Genomic DNA, 6425 nt, shown 5'->3' with positions numbered 1-6425 from the left:
TTCAGTCGCTCAGTTGTGTCCGACTCTTTGTGACCCCATGAATCACAGCACCCCAGGCCTCCCTGTCCATCGCCAACTCTCAGAGTTCACTCAGACTCACGTCCATCGAGTCAGTGATGCCACTCGGCCATCTCATCCTCTGTCGTCCCCTTCTCCTCCTGCCACCAATCCCTCCCAGCATCACCGTCTTTTCCAATGAGTCAACTCTTCGCATGAGGTGGCCAAAGTACTGGAGTTTCAGCTTTAGCACCATTCCTTCCAAAGAAATCCCAGGGCTGATCTCCTTCAGAATGGACTGTTTGGATCTCCTTGCAGTCCAAGGGACTCTCAAGAGTCTCCTCCAACACCACAGTTCAAAAACATCAATTCTCTGGCGCTCAGCCTGCTTCACAGTCCAACTCTCACATCCATACATGACCACAGGAAAAACCATAGCCTTGACTAGACGGACCTTTGTTGGCAAAGTAATGTCTCTGCTTTTGAATATGCTATCTAGGTTGGTCATAACTTTCCTTCCAAGCAGTAGGCGTCTTTTAATTTCATGGCTGCAATCACCATCTGCAGTGATTTTGGAGCCCAGAAAAATAAAGCCTGACCAGTCCAATAGTACTGGTGTGCTTATGCATAAGAAGAGGAAGAGACACCAAAGAGCTCAATCTCTCTCAGAACATGGACAGAGAAAAGGCAATATGACAACACAGTGAGAATATGTCCATCTACAGGACAGGAAGAGAACCCTCACCAGAAACCAACCCTCCTAGCACTTTGATCTTGGATTTCTAGGTGCTAGTACTGTGAGAAAATAAACCTATGTTGTTTAAGCTACCCAGTCTGTGGTATTCTGCTATCACAGCCCGAGAGGACTACTACTGCTAAGGATGACTTAGCAGCAGCAGCAGCAGTCCTGGAGAATAGCTATATTTACCCACCCACAAATGACTGAAAAGCACTTATTGGTAACTAATGTAAGTTGCCAGAACACAGCATAGAACTTGTTAAAGGAATGCAACAAAATCTAGCACTCAACAACAAGAAATTGACCATGTCTAGCATCAAATCACGGAGAAGGCAATGGCACCCCACTCCAGTACTCTTGACTGGAAAATCCCATGGATGGAGGAGCCTGGTAGGCTGCAGTCCATGGGGTCGCTAAGAGTCAGACATGACTGAGCGACTTCACTTTCACTTTTCACTTTCATGCATTGGAGAAGGAAATGGCAACCCACTCCAGTGTTCTTGCCTGGAGAATCCCAGGGACGGGGGAGCCTGGTGGACTTCCGTCTATGGGGTCGCACAGAGTTGGACACGACTGAAGCGACTTAGCAGCAGCAGCAGCAGCATCCAATCAAAAAGTTCTAAATGTGCCAAGTAGTAGGAAAACATGAATCTTACCCTGTTTAAAAAAAAATGTATTGATATAAACAGGCCAAGAAATGATAGCTATAATTAAAAGACCTTAAAACAACTACAATAAATATTTTAATATGCTCAGAATTTAAGAGAACATAAATATAATGAGGAAAGAATTGGAAGATATAGAAAATACTCAAATGAGACTTCCAGAAATGAAAAATCTATTATCTGTCATGAATATGTCACTGGATGGGTTGTCAGCAAATTAAACAATTCAAGAGGGAAAAAGAGAAGTAAATGGAAGATACTGCAATAGAAACTATCCCCAGAAAAGCACAAAGAAAATTTAAAAAATATATAGAATCTCACTGTCCTGTGGGACAGTATTGACCAGTCTAAGCTGTGTTTATGGTGTCTCGGAGTGGGAGGATGGTATGTGAAAGAAAAGAGTAGAAGAGAAAACATATTTGAAAAAATAACTTTTTCCAAATTTGATAAAAACTGTAAACCCAAAGACTAAAAAAAAGTACACAAGATTTTTTTAAAAAAGAAAACTATATTGAGAACATTATAGTTAAATTGCTGAAAATAGGTAATAAAGAGAAAACCTTAAAACCAGCCAAAGGAGAGGAAAGATTTGTTATGTATAGAGGGCAGTGATTAGAACGATTTCAGACTTCTCATTGTCAAAAATAGAAGGAAAACTACATTTTAACATCTTGAAAGAAAACAAAAAGTCAACCTAGAATATTTTACTCATATAAATATCTTGTAAAACTAAAAGTGAAAGGAACTTTTCAAAAAAGCTGAGAGAAGTCATATTAATAGTTTCCAGTCAGGAATTAGGAAAAATGAATAGAACAGGCAGAAGAAAAATGATACCAGATGAAAATGAATCTGTATGAAGCAGAGAAGAGCATCTCAAAAATGGTATGTGGGCAAATAAAAAATACCTTCATCACCAATTTTAATTTACTTAAAATGTCATTGAAAAAATTACATAAATTAATCCCTCTAAACCTGTATATTTTTTAAACAAGTTTCCCATGTATTTATTTCTGTAAATTTTCCATTTTTTACTCTGAGGGTGGATTGCAAGTACAGTAAATGTGAAAGAACTCTGTATCTTAATTTCATCCCTATAAATTATTATTCACTCTTTATCATTTGGTTTCTTTTCACTTTATATTACAGCTTTGTAGCTAGTGAGTGTGGATGACATTTAACTATTTTAAGACCATTTAGCCAGTTCTGAAGCACCGTCAGTGATTTCAGCATATAACAATTGTTCTTCAGGACACACTGGTGCTGGAACTCTCAGTCTGAAAAAGAATGTAAATGGCTTATATTGAATGACATAGCAAATTCACTCAATAGGAAAGAGCCTAGTCTTTTTCACTGTCTGCCAAAAGATACTCAGCACAGTTTAAAGGATCTACATTCTTGCAAATTATGTACTGAACATAATCACTGGGATTTTTTTATTCTTTCTTTCCCCTTGAATAATAAATTCAGTGAATATTGCTAAAACACAGTTTAGTAACTGAATGATTCAAATGTTTTTCAAATGAAGTCCTTTCAACTATCAAATTATCAAATTCATGGCTGACTGCAGAATTATGTTGCAAAAAACTAGTGAAATATCACCAGAATCAAACATGTTTAATGGATTTCTTACTCAAAAAGCTCTATTCCTTAAACACTAAGCATATCCTGTGCAAAGTATTTTCTGCAAAAATAAATATAAAATTAAAGAAAAAAGAAAACTAATAAAAAAATTCTTAAAAGTTTTTAATGTTTAGAGTTGGAATTTTTTGCAGGAAGCAAAAAACTTATCTTGTACTTTCTTATAAAACCTTCAATGGCTTCCCACAAATTCGGGAATAAAGTCTACAGTCTTTGTCATTTCACTCACCCACCTGAATGTTATGCTGGGCTGGAAGAAGCACAAGCTGGAATCAAGATTGCCAGGAGAAACATCAATAACCTCAGATATGCAGATGACACCACCCTTATGGCAGAAAGTGAAGAGGAACTCAAAACCCTCTTAATGAAAGTGAAAGAGGAGAGTGGAAAAGTTGGCTTAAAGCTCAACATTCAGAAAACGAAGATCATGGCATCTGGTCCCATCACTTCATGGGAAATAGATGGGGAAACAGTGGAAACAGTGTCAGACTTTATTTTTCTGGGCTCCAAAATCACTGCAGATGGTGATTGCAGCCATGAAATTAAAAGACGCTTACTTCTTGGAAAGAAAGTTTTGACCAACCTAGATAGCATATTCAAAAGCAGAGACATTACTTTGCCAACAAAGGTCCATCTAGTCAAGGCTATGGCTTTTCCAGTGGTCATGTATGGATGTGAGAGTTGGACTGTGAAGAAAGCTGAATGCTGAAGAATTGATGCTTTTGAACTGTGGTGTTAGAGAAGACTCTTGAGATACCCTTGGACTGCAAGGAGATCCAACCAGTCCATTCTAAAGGAGATCAGTCCTGGGTGTTCTTTGGAAGGACTGATGCTAAAGCTGAAACTCCAATACTTTGGCCACCTCATGCGAAGAGTTGACTTATTGGAAAAGACCCTGATGATGGGAGGGATTTGGGGCAGGAGGAGAAGGGGTTGACAGAGGATGAGATGGCTGGATGGCATCACCGACTTGATGGACATGAGTTTGAGTGAACTCCAGGAGTTGGTGATGGACAGGGAAGCCTGGCATGCTGTGATTCATGGAGTCGCAAAGAATCGGACATGACTGAGTGACAACTGAATTGAACTGAACATAACAGAATCAAGACCATCCCCAAGAAAAAGAAATGCAAAAACGCAAATGGTTGTCTGAGGAGGCCTTACAAATAGCTGAGAAAAGAAGAGAAGCTAAAGGTGAAGGAGAAAAGGAAACATATACCTATCTGAATGCAGAGTTCCAAAGAATAGCAGGGAGAGATAAGAAAGCCTTCCTCAGTGATCAATTCAAAGAAATCGAGGAAAACAATCGAATGGGAAAGACTAGAGATCTCTTCAAGAAAATCAGAGATACCAAGGAAACATTTCATGCAAAGATGTGTACAATAAAGGGCAGAAATAGTATGGACCTAACAGAAGCAGAAGATATTAAGAAGAGGTGGCAAAAATACACAGAAGAACTGTACAAAAAAGATCTTTATGACCCAGATAACCACGATGGTATGATCACTCACCTAGAGCCAGACATCCCAGAATGCATAGTCAAGTGGGCCATAGGAAGCGTCACTATGAATAAAGCTACTGGAGGTGATGGATTCCAGTTGAACAATTTCAAATCCTAAAAGATGATGCTGTGAAAGTGTTGCACTCAATATGCCAGCAAATTTGGAAAACTCAGCAGGACCACAGGACTGGAAAAGGTCAGTTTTCATTCCAATCTGAAAGAAAGGCAATGCCAAAGAATGCTCAAACTACCGCACAATTGCACTTATCTCACATGCTTGCAAAGTAATCCTCAAAATTCTCCTAGCCAGGCTTCAACAGTACATGAGCCGACAACTTCCAGATGTTCAAGCTGGTTTTAGAAAAGGTAGAGGAACCAGAGATCAAATTGCCAAAATCTTTTGGATCGTCAAAAAAGTAGGAAAGTTCCAGAAAAACATCTATTTCTGCTTTATTGACCACACCAAAGCCTTTGTGTGGATCACAACAAACTGTGGAAAATTCTGAAAGAGATGGGAATACCATATCACCTGACCTGCCTCTTGAGAAACCTGTATGCAGGTCAGGTAGCAACAGTTAGAACTGGACATGGAAAACAGACTGGTTCCAAATAGGGAAAGGAGTACGTCAAGGCTGTATGTTATCATTCTGCTTATTTAACTTATATGCAGAGGACATCATGCAAAATGCCAGGATGGATGAAGCACAAGCTGGAATCAAGATTGCTGGGAGAAATATCAACAACCTCAGATACACAGGTGACACCACCCTTATGGCAGAAAGTGAAGAACTACAGACTCTTGATGCATATGAAAGAGGACAGGAAAAAAAGTTGGCTTAAAACTCAGCATTCAGAAAACTAAGATCACGGCATCCGGTCCCATCACTTCATGGCAAATAGATGGGGAAACAATGGAAACAGTGACAGACTTTATTTTCTTGGGCTCCAAAGTCACTGCAGATGGTGACTGCAGCCATGAAATTAAAAGACGCTTACTCCTTCGAAGAAAAGTTATGACCAACCTAGACAGCATATTAAAAAGCAGAGATGTTACTTTGCGAAAAAAGGTCCATCTAGTCAAAGCTATGGTTTTTCCAGTAGTTATGTATGGATGTGAGAGTTGGACTATAAAGAATGCTGAGCACCAAAGAATTGATGCTCATAACTGGGGTGTTGGAAAAGACTCTTGAGAGTCCCTTGGACTGCAAGGAGATCAAACCAATCAATCCTAACAGAAATCAATCCTGAATATTCATTGGTAGGACTGATGCTAAAAATGAAACTCCAATACTTTGGCCACCTAATGCCTCATCGGAAAAGTCCCTGATGCTGGGAAAGATTGATGGCAGGAGGAGAAGGAGACAACAACAGAGGATGAGATTGTTGGATGGCATCACCAACTTGATGCACATGAGTTTGAGCAAGGTCTGGGAGTTGGTGATGGACACGGAAGCCTGGCGTGCTGCAGTCCATGGGGTCGCAAATGGTTGGACATGACTGAGCGGCTGAACTGAACTGAATTGACATGACAGGTCGTCTCCTGCCTTTCTCAGCCCACCGTGCTCAGTGTGCTAAACAGTTTCAAGGCCTATTAACCTAGTAACATCATTTCAGTCTGTTGACCTTGCCAAACTCCTTCCCCCTGAGGACCTCCCCAGATGCTGTTCCCTCTGCCTGGAATGTGTTCTACCCGTCTAACATCATCTCCCTCCTTCTTCTCTTCTCATCTGTATCAATTTAAAATATTATATTCTTTATTTTTTGTTCATTGCATTTATTTCACATAGTAATTGTATCTTTTTATATCTTTGGACTGACACTGTATTCCAGTAGGGAAATATCACGTTGATTTGGTCTCTATCCTCATGTCTAGGAAGTGCCTGGC

This window comes from Bos indicus x Bos taurus, chromosome 1, assembly GCF_003369695.1.
Source record: "Bos indicus x Bos taurus breed Angus x Brahman F1 hybrid chromosome 1, Bos_hybrid_MaternalHap_v2.0, whole genome shotgun sequence".
Classification (NCBI taxonomy): Eukaryota; Metazoa; Chordata; class Mammalia; order Artiodactyla; family Bovidae; genus Bos; species Bos indicus x Bos taurus.
Note: the sequence above shows the minus strand (reverse complement) of the source record.